The following is an 11,218-nucleotide window of genomic DNA, read 5'->3' on the forward strand; positions in this document are numbered from 1 at the left end:
AATGGATGGCAAAATGCATCCAACAGTACTAAAGAGGAAGCTTCTGAAGAAGCTTATGATCCTGAGAACCCTGCAATAGCAGAGGTTAATTACATGGGTGAACCTTATGGAAACACCTATAACTCATCATGGAGAAATCATCCAAATTTCATATGGAAGGATCAACAAAAGCCTCAACAAGGCTTTAACAATGGTGGAAGAAATAGGCTCAATAATAACAAGCCTTTTCCATCATCTTCTTAGCAACAGACAAAAAATTCTGAATAGAGTCCCTCTAATTTAGCAAACTTAGTCTCTGATTTGTCAAAAGCCACTTTAAGTTTCATGAGTGAAACAAGGTCCTCCATTAGAAATCTGGAGGCACAAGTGGGCCAGCTGAGTAAGAAAGTCATTGAAACTCCTCCCAGTATTCTCCCAAGCAATACAGAAGAGAATCCAAAAGGAGATTGCAAGGCCATTGAAGTAATCAATATGGCCGAATGCACAAGGGAGGAGAAGGACGTAAATCCTAGTGAGAAAGACCTCCTGGGACGTCTCTCAAACAAGAAGGAGTTCCCCATTGAGGACCTAAAGGAATCTGAGGCTCATATAGAGACCATAGAGATTCCACTAAATCTCCTTCTTAGATGTGTTCAAGAATCAACATACTTAACTAGGAGAATCAATAACACCATCCGAAATTCTAAGTTCCTAGAGAAGCCAATCATTCTGAACTTCAAAGGAAAAAGTGAGATGCCAAAACTGTTCAAAAGCAAAAAGCTACAAGTCCCGTTCATCTAATTAGAATTAATATTCATTGATATTTTGGAATTTATAGTATATTCTCTTCTTTTTATCCTATTTGATTTTCAGTTGCTTGGAGACAAGCAACAATTTAAGTTTGGTGTTGTGATGAGCGGATAATTTATACGCTTTTGGCATTGTTTTTAGGTAGTTTTTAAGTTCAAGCTACTTTTAGGGATGTTTTCATTAGGTTTTATGTTAAATTCACATTTCTGGACTTTACTATGAGTTTGTGTGTTTTTCTGTGATTTCAGGTAATTTCTGGCTGAAATTGAGGGACTTGAGCAAAACTCTGATAGGAGGCTGACAAAGGACTGCTGATGCTGTTGGAATCTGCCTCCCTGCACTCGAAATGGATTTTCTGGAGCTACAGAACTCCAAATGGCGCGCTCTCAACAGAGTTGGAAAGTAGACATCCAGAGCTTTTCAGAAATATATAATAGTCCATACTTTATTCGGGAATTGACGACGTAAACTGGCGCTCAACGCCAGTTCCATGTTGTTGTCTAGAGTAAAACGCCAGAAACACGTCACGACCCGGAGTTGAACGCCCAAAACATGTTACAACTTGGCGTTCAACTCCAAAAGAAGCCTCAGCTCGTGGATAGATCAAGCTCAGCCCAAACACACACCAAGTGGGCCCCAGAAGTGGATTTATGCATCAATTACTTACTCATGTAAACCCTAGTAGCTAGTATGATATAAATAGGATAAATTACTATTGTATTAGACATCTTTGGTCTCAGTTTTATTTTATTCTTCATCTGAGGAGACTATTGATCATGTTTTGGGGGGGGGGGGGCTGGCCATTCGGGCATGCCTGAACCTTTCACTTATGTATTTTCAACGGTGGAGTTTCTACACACCATAGATTAAGGGTGTGGAGCTCTGCTGTACCTCAAGTTTCAATGCAATTACTATTATTTTCTATCCAATTCGAATTATTCCTATTCTAAGATATTCGTTGCACTTCAACTTGATAAATGTGATGATCCGTGACACTCATCATCATTCTCACCTATGAACGCGCGTGATTGACAACCACTTCCGTTCTATCCTAGACCGGGCGCATATCTCTTGGATTCCTTAATCAGAATCTTCGTGGTATAAGCTAGAATTGATGGCGGCATTCATGGGAATCCGGAAGGTCTAACCTTGTCTGTGGTATTCCGAGTAGGATTCCGGAATTGAATGACTGTGACGAGCTTCAAACTCCTGAAGGCTGGGCGTTAGTGACAGACGCAAAAGAATCAAGGGATTCTACTCCAACGTGATTGAGAACCGACAGATGATTAGCCGTGCTGTGACAGAGCATTTGGACCTTTTTCACTGAGAGGATGGGATGTAGCCATTGACAATGGTGATGCCCTATATACAGCTTGCTATAGAAGGGAGTGATAAAATTGGATAAAAGCAGTAGGAAAGCAGAGATTCAGGAGGAGCACAGCATCTCTATACGCCTATCTGAAATCCCCATCATTGGATTACATTAGTAAATTTATATTTATTTTATGTTTAATTACTATTATTTGATTTTCCAAATTCCATAATTTATTTAAATCCGCCTGACTGAGATTTACAAGATGACCATAGCTTGCTTCCTACCAACAATCTCTGTGGAATCGACCCTTACTCACGTAAGATTTATTACTTGGACGACCCAGTACACTTGCTGGTTAGTTGAACGGAGTTGTGTCCACACATAGCAAAGAGCCATTATAATTATTCCATACAACAATAAAGAGTACAACATTGATGATCACAATTTCGTCCACCACAAATAAAAACAAAAACTAATAAAATAAGCAACTAATTCCTAAACAAATAAAAACTAGCAAACAAGCAAAAAGCAAATATTTACAATAACCAATAATAAGGCACACACTTGCAATTCCCCGGTACAGTGCCATTTTGACGAACGGATTATTGCTAGTAAAGAATTCACAAAAATAATCACGTTGCTAGTATATTTTCTAAACCAATAAGAATCCTTTCGTACAAAAACTTGTTTGTCACTAAAGCAAACCCAATAAAAATAAACCGAAGTATTTAAACCTCGGGTCGTCTCTCAAGGATTGTAGGGAGGTGTGTTATTATTGGTTATGGGTTTTTCCAATAATTTTTAAAGTCAGGAATGATAAAATAATTAACTATAAATTAAAGCAATGAAAATAAACGAGATGTTTATGTAATTAATTTAAAAAGCCTTGACAAGGAGAAGATTAATTGGAAGTTCTATCCTTGTTGGATTTCCCAAGATTAATAATAATAGGTTGTTCTTTCTACTTGGTTAACCCTCAACAAATGAAGGAAAGTCAAGTTAAGAGCCTACTTCTATTCACAAGTCCTAATTCTCTCTCTTGGGAAGGATTAGCATTGCAACTAGAGAGCTAGCCAACAAACTCCAATTATTATTTAACTCTGGAGTCTTCCAACTCAAGGGTCTCCAAATATTAATCAACTCCAAAGTCAAGTTGAGATCTACCTGGTTAACATAAATGCCATTTTCATAAATCATAAAAGAAGTGAAAAGGGAACATGGCAATTAAAATTAAATGGAAGCAATTAAATAAATAATAAGATTAAATGGAAAGATACTCCTTGTATTAATAAATTAAAGGAACATTGAACCTGTAATTGAGAAGAATTTAAAAGAAGAAAGTCTAAATCCTTAATCCTAAAACCTAGAGAGAGGAGAGAGCCTCCCTCTCTAGAATCTATATCCAAAACCTAAAATTATGAATAATGGTGAGTGAATGAGAAGTTATGTGTTGAATGAATGATTTGCCCACTCTGTAGCGTCTAATCTGTGTTTTCTGGGTCGAAAACTGGGTCAAAAATAGCCCAACGCATGTCGCGCACACGCGCCAGGTGTTCGTGCGCGCCGATGGACTTTTGGCCAATGTGCACGTGCGTGTGCTTTGCACGTGCGTGTCCTTAAAGGCCAGGTCAATTATGGAAAATTATATATTGTTGTGTAGCCCCGGATGTTAGCTTTCCAACACAACTACAACCGCCTCATTTGGTTTTTTGTAGCTCAAGTTATGATTGATTGAGTGCAAAGAGGTCAGTGTTGACAGCCTTGTAGTTCCTTCAATTTCTTGTATTCCTTCCACTTTTGCATGCTTCCTTTGCATCCTCTAAGCCATTCCTGCCCTGTAATCTCTAAAAACACTTAACACCCATATCAAGGCATTGAATGGTAATAAGAGAGGATTAAACATAGCTAAATTAAGACCAAAGAAACATATTTTCAATCATAGCACAAAATCAGGAAGGAAAATGTAAAACATGCGAATTCAATGAAGAAGTGTGAGATTAGTGGATAAAATCCACTCAATTAAGAACAAGATGTATCACAAAATAGTGGAGCATCAGAGACCGACCTGTTGTGGTCTTGTAATGTGGACGCTTCTCAGCTTCATCCGAACTCGTGGGGCTTCATAAAGATTTTTCAACTGTTGTGTCAGGAATTGGGTGTCTGACCTACCCAAACTCTCTTTCTATATCTTTTCGTGTTGACAAAGCCTGGGGTAGCTAAGAAGAAAGCCTTCTGGATTTCATTCCGAGCTACTAAAGTGAGGAAAGTGTTCTCTATGTTTGATGAGTCCTTTAGGGACTTTAAGAATTACTATTTCAAAGTTCAAGCTGTTGAGGGTGTTCACCCTTTTTTCTTAGATGAGAACAATGAGGTTAGCCCACCTTCCCCTTATGTTGGCAAGAAAATGTAGTAGTGACTAAGTATTCTTGGGAAAGTTTGGATGAGGTCAAGTAGGCCTTTGTGAGTGTGTTAGAGGAGTATTGCGGGGAGCCTCCTCATCTGGACACGAAGAGGTTTCTAGGAGATCCTTCCTTCCTCCGTGCTGAACTGGATAGTGGCCAACTTCTTTTTCTGATAGCTTTCTTTTTGTTTATTTGCTGATTTATCCCTTCCTTACTTGTAACTTGTTTTCTTGGTTTCTGTTTTCAGAGATGGTGAAATCTACAGACCCCATGATGGCCTTTCATGAGGCAAAGAAGGCGACCACTGCACAAAATATGTCGGCAAAGACCTTGGGAGAGGGGTCCTCTCAAGTGCCTCCAAAGAAGCCGACTTCTGATACTGCCGGGCCGAGGAAGATCATCCTGACCCCACAAGTTCGGACGATTCCATCTGACCCAGTTCAGCCGACCTCTGGTGCTACCTCCTCTCCTACTGCTGTCGGTCCTCCCCCAAAACGACAAAAAATTGTTGGTTCTTATAATCTGAATGACAAGGATTTTGATAGTGTGGGTTTTGCTACCGAGCTAATTGCACCTCATGGTAAGATTCCTTTGGATGATGTGTCTATTCTTCATCACCTTGATTTTGTTACAAGTAATAGTATTCGGATGGCCAATATTGGTGTAGCTTTATCACGGGTTGTTATGGAGTCTCCCGTTCGTGCCACTAGAGCTTTCATGGAAAATGCCAAGTCTGAATTTGACAGAATCAAGGGTTTGAAGGATGAGCTTGATGTCAGAGTGATTAAGCTGGAGTTGGATGTGGAGAGGGAGAAATCCCGAGCTACTACTGCTGAGGCATCGGCCAATTTAGCTGAGGAAATGGCCAAGAAGTCCAAAGAGAGCTACACCCGCACGTATGCCGAGTTGTTGGAGACTAAGGAGAGGCTTCAGTCTATCCAAGCTGATTACGCCGAGCTTCAAAGCCATCTGGTGGGCTGTGTGACTGTTGCGTATGAGAACTTGAAGACCCAAGTCCGAGTTCTTACCCCTGAGCTTGATCTAACTCTATTTAGTCTGGATAATATAGTAGAGGATGGCAAGATTGTGCCCACCCCAGACGATGAAGATGAGGGTCCTCCTCTTGTGCCTTCAGGGAAAGCCTCAGCAACTTCAGCTTCTTCTGTCCCTTCAGAAGTCGATCATCTAGAGTCCGAGCCTAATGTGCAGATTCTGAACCGGTCGGATGGAACTGTTGATGCTGTCACAATCTCGACCATTCCTCCTTCTTCAGCCAAGGATGCTTCTACTAGGGAGGATTTGAATCCATTATTACTTTTCCTGTGTTTTTATTACAGTCCGACTTGTGGACTTTTGAACTTGCTTATGTTTCTGCTAGTTTGCTCATGCTTGACTTTTTTGACGTTTGGTTGCTTTTTTGCAACCTTTATTTTGAAAAACAAATATTTAAACTCTTCGGCTGTCTTTTAAATAGCCTTTGAGCCTTTAATGTTTTAATTTGAATGATGTGCCTGTTGAACCCTCGATACTTGGAGGTTTTACTTTTGCGACCCTTTAAGGCTTATAGAGGTTAGGTACTTTCTCGTCCGACCTCCTTGTCCTTGCCCTTTGGGTCATGCATTGTCCGTCCTTTGCTTTAGCGAAGTGATCCTTGCGGCTAGGCGTTCGGGCTTTCAATGACTCGTTTCACAACTTTTTAGTATTCTTTAGAACCTTTTTAGTTTGAACGACTTCTTTGTTGCCCTATTTTGAGCGGAGTTGTTCCCCTCTCAGCCAAGCGTCTTTGAGCCTTAAGTTGTTTTCAACCTTTTTAGCTTTTGATGTCGATCTATCTGCCTTCACCGTCCGGGCTTTTTAGTCATATTCCAACAACTTTTTAGGTAGTGTTCCAAGGGGAACATTTTCTTTATAGTTTGTTCGGATGACTTTTTAGCGCCATTTTGACCTGTGCTTTTACTTTTTAAGTAGTGTCTTTTTTCAAGACTTCGTACCTTTCAGCAAAGCACATCTGGCCTTTCTTTGGCCGTTGCGAGATGTCTTTGACCCTTTTTAGTGATCTTTTCATTAGTCCGACTTTTCTGTCGGGCCTTCTTAAGTTATTTTTAGTAATCTATTTTTAGTCAGATCTCGTCGGGTCGCTTTCTATGGGTTACTTTTTATAACTTCTTGCATTAATCTGCTTCTATCACTTTCACCTTGCCGACATCTTTATAATCGGTCGATGAATTTGGTTTTCACCTTGCCGACTTCTTTGTAATCGGGCGATGAATTTGGTTTTCACCTTGTCGACCTTTTTGTAATCGGCCGATGAATTTGGTGTTCATGTTGCCGACCTTTTTTGTAATCGGGCGATGAATTTGGATTTCACCTTGCCGACATTTTCGTAATCGGGCGATGAATTTTTGTGTTTTATGAGCTTAGATTAATGTGTCTTGGTAGGAAACTTTTTAGGGAATCTGAAAACTTTATTCTAATAAAAAATAGAAATATAAACAGGAGTATATACTTATGAGTGCTTACCCTTCTAGGTCGGGCCATTTTCTAGACCTTGGCCTAGTGCCTTATTAAAAAACCTTCTCAGGAAAAAGAGTGCACCTTGACCTAGGATCTTTATTACTTTCTAACTATAGTACCTTCTTAGGTTTTAGGCATGCCATGACCTTGGCAGCTCTCGCCCTTCGAGATCGGACACCTTGTAGTAACCTTTTCCCAATACTTCTGCAACTCGGTAAGGTCCTTTCCAGTTAGCTTCTAGCTTCCCTTCTCCTGATTGACTTGCTCCGATGCCATTTCGGATTAAGATGAGATTGTTGGTAGCGAAGCTTTGTTGGACTACCTTCTGATTATATCTTAAGGCCATCCGACCCTTTAGTGCTTCCTCTTTAATTCGAGCTCTTTCTCGAACTTCTGGAAGTAAGTCGAGCTCCTCCCTTTGAATTTGGGAGTTGGCCTCTTCATTGTAGAGGATCCTTTTGGGAGATCCTTCTTCTATTTCCAATAGAATCATTGCCTCCATTCCATAAGGAAGTCGGAAGGGTGATTCTCATGTGGTTGAATGTGGGGTTGCCCGATATGCCCATAGGACTTGTGGAAGCTCTTCATCCCAAGCTCCATTTGCGTCATGTAGTCTCCGTTTTAAACTAGCCAGTATGACTTTGTTGGCAGCTTCTGCCTGTCCGTTGGCCTGTAGGTGTTCTACGGATGTGAATTAGACCTTTATTTTTAGGTCGGCTACCAAGTTCCTAAAACCTGTAGCAGTGATTTGAGTGCCATTATCTATGGTAATGGAGTAAGGAACCCCGAACCTTGTGATAAAGTTTCTATATAGAAATTTCCGACTTCTTTGGGCGATGGTGGTAGCTAAGGGTTCTGCCTCAATCCATTTTGTGAAATAGTCTATTCCATTTTGTGATCATCAATGGAGCCATCAACATGGTACGCTCAATTGCAATCTCAACTCTTTATCACAACTTCGCACAACTAACCAGCCCGTGCACTTGGTCGTCCAAGTAATAAACCTTACGCGAGTAGGGGTCGATCCCACGGAGATTGTTGGTATGAAGCAAGCTATGGTCATCTTGTAAATCTCAGTCAGGCGGATTCAAATGGTTATGGAGGATTAATGATTAAAAGATAAATAAAACATAAAATAAAGATAGAGATACTTATGTAATTCATTGGTGAGAATTTCAGATAAACGTATGGAGATGCTTTGTCCCTTCCGTCTCTCTGCTTTCCTACTGTCTTCATCCAATCCTTCTTACTCCTTTCCATGGCAAGCTGTATGTTGGGCATCACCGTTGTCAATGGCTACAGTCCCGTCCTCTCAGTGAAAATGTTCAACGCGCTCTGTCACAGCACGACTATTCATCTTTCGGTTCTCGATCATGTCGGAATAGAATCCAGTGATTCTTTTGCGCCTGTCACTAACGCCCCACAATCGGGAGTTTGAAGCTCGTCACAGTCATTCAATCCTTGAATCCTACTCAGAATACGACAGACAAGGTTTAGACCTTCCAGATTCTCAAGAACGTCGCCATCAATTCTAGCTTATACCACGAAGATTCTGATTAAGGAATCCAAGAGATACACATTCAAGCCTTGTTTGCATGTAGAACGGAAGTGGTTGTCAGGCACGCGTTCATAAGTGAGAATGATGATGAGCGTCACATAATCATCACATTCATCAAGTTCTTGAGTGCGAATGAATATCTTGGAACAAGAATAAGCTGAATTGAATAGAAGAACAATACTAATTGCATTAATATTCGAGGTACAGCAGAGCTCCACACCTTAATCTATGGTGTGTAGAAACTCCACCGTTGAAAATACATAAGAACAAGGTCTAGGCATGGCCGAGAGGCCAGCCCCATGATCTAAGAACTAGACTTCCCAAGATGATCCTAAGATCTAAATTGATCAAAAGATTCTTAATACAATAGTAAAAAGGTCCTATTTATAGAGAACTAGTAGCTTAGGGTTTACAAAAATGAGTAAATGACATAAAAATCCACTTCCGGGCCCACTTGGTGTGTGTTTGGGCTGAGCATTGAAGCTTCTATATGTAGAGACTTTTCTTGGAGTTAAACGCCAGCTTTTGTGCCAGTTTGGGCGTTTAACTCCCATTTTTGTGCCAGTTCCAGCGTTTAACGCCGGGCAGTCTTGAGCTGATTTAGAACGCCGGTTTGGACCATCAAATCTCGAGAAAAGTATAAACTATTATATATTGCTGGAAAGCCCAGGATGTCTACGTTCCAACGCAATTGAAAGCGCGCCAATTGGGATTCTGTAGCTCCAGAAAATCCACTTCGAGTATAGGGAGGTCAGAATCCAACAGCATCTGCAATCCTTTTCAGCCTCTGAATCAGATTTTTGCTCAGGTTCCTCAATTTCAGCCAGAAAATACCTGAAATCACAGAAAAACACACAAACTCATAGTAAAGCCCAGAAAAGTGAATTTTAAATAAAAACTAATAAAAATATAATAAAACTAACTAAAACATACTAAAAACAATGCCAAAAAGCGTATAAATTATCCGCTCATCACAACACCAAACTTAAATTGTTGCTTGTCCCCAAGCAACTAAAAATCAAATAGGATAAAAAAGGAAGAGAATATACAATGAATTCCAAAAACATCTATGAAGATCAGTATTAATTAGATGAGCGGGGCTTTTAGCTTTTTGCCTCTGAACAGTTTTGGCATCCACTTTATCCTTTGAAGTTCAGAATGATTGGCTTCTATAGGAATTCAGAATCCAGATAGTGTTATTGATTCTCCTAGTTAAGTATGTTGATTCTTGAACACTGCTACTTCATGAGTCTTGGCCGTGGCCCAAAGCACTCTGTTTTCCAGTATTACCACTGGATACATCCATGCCACAGACACATAACTGGGTAAACCTTTTCAGATTGTGACTTAGCTTTGCTAGAGTCCCCAATTAGAGGTGTCCAGGGTTCTTAAGCACACTCTTTCTGCTTCGGATCACGACTTTAACCGCTCAGTCTCAAGTTTTCACTTGACACCCTCACGCCACAAGCACATGGTTAGGGACAGCTTGGTTTAGCCGCTTAGGCCAGGATGTTATTCCTGTAGGCCCTCCTATCCACTGATGCTCAAAGCCTTGGATCCTTTTTTTTTTACCCTTGCCTTTTAGTTTAAAGGGCTATTGCCTTTTTCTGCTTGCTCTTTCTTTTTCTTTCTCTCTTCTTTTTTTTCGCATATACTTTCTCTTTTTTTTGGCAAGCTTTTCATTGCTTTTTCTTGCTTCAAGAATCAATTTGATGATTTTTCAGATCCTCAGTAACATTTCTCCTTTTCCATCATTCTTTCAAGAGCCAACAATTTTAACATTCATGAACAACAAATTCAAAAGACATATGCACTGTTCAAGCATACATTTAGAAGTCAAAAGTATTGCCACTACATCAAAATAATTAATCTATTATAAAATTTGAAATTCATGCAATTCTTCTCTTTTTCAATTAAGAACATTTTTCATTTAAGAAAGGTGATGGATTCATAGGGCATTCATAACTTTAAGGCATAGACACTAAGACACTAATGATCATGTAATAAGACATAAACATAGATAAACATAAGCATAAAAATTCGAAAAACAGAAAAATAAAGAACAATAAAATTAAAGAACGGGTCCACCTTAGTGATGGCGGCTTGTTCTTCCTCTTGAAGATCTTATGGAGTGCTTGAGCTCCTCAATGTCTCTTCCTTGCCTTTGTTGCTCCTCTCTCATGATTCTTTGATCTTCTTTAATTTCATGGAGGAGGATGGAATGTTCTTGGTGCTCCACCCTTAGTTGTCCCATATTGGAACTCAATTCTCCTAGGGAGGTGTTGATTTGCTCCCAATAATTTTGTGGAGGAAAGTGCATCCCTTGAGGCATCTCAAGGATTTCATGGTGAGGAATTTCCTCATGCCCATGAGTGGGATCTCTTGTTTGCTCCATCCTCTTCTTAGTGATGGGCTTGTCCTTATCAATGAGGATGTCTCCCTCTATGTTAATTCCAACTGAATTACAGAGGTGACAAATGAGATGAGGGAAGGCTAACCTTGCCAAGGTAGAGGACTTGTCCGCCACCTTATAAAGTTCTTGGGATACAACCTCATGAACTTCTACTTCCTCTCCAATCATGATGCTATGAATCATGATAGCCCAGTCTATAGTAACTTTGAACCGGTTGCTAGTGGGAA

This window comes from Arachis hypogaea, chromosome 1 (assembly GCF_003086295.3).
Source record: "Arachis hypogaea cultivar Tifrunner chromosome 1, arahy.Tifrunner.gnm2.J5K5, whole genome shotgun sequence".
NCBI classification, from domain to species: domain Eukaryota; kingdom Viridiplantae; phylum Streptophyta; class Magnoliopsida; order Fabales; family Fabaceae; genus Arachis; species Arachis hypogaea.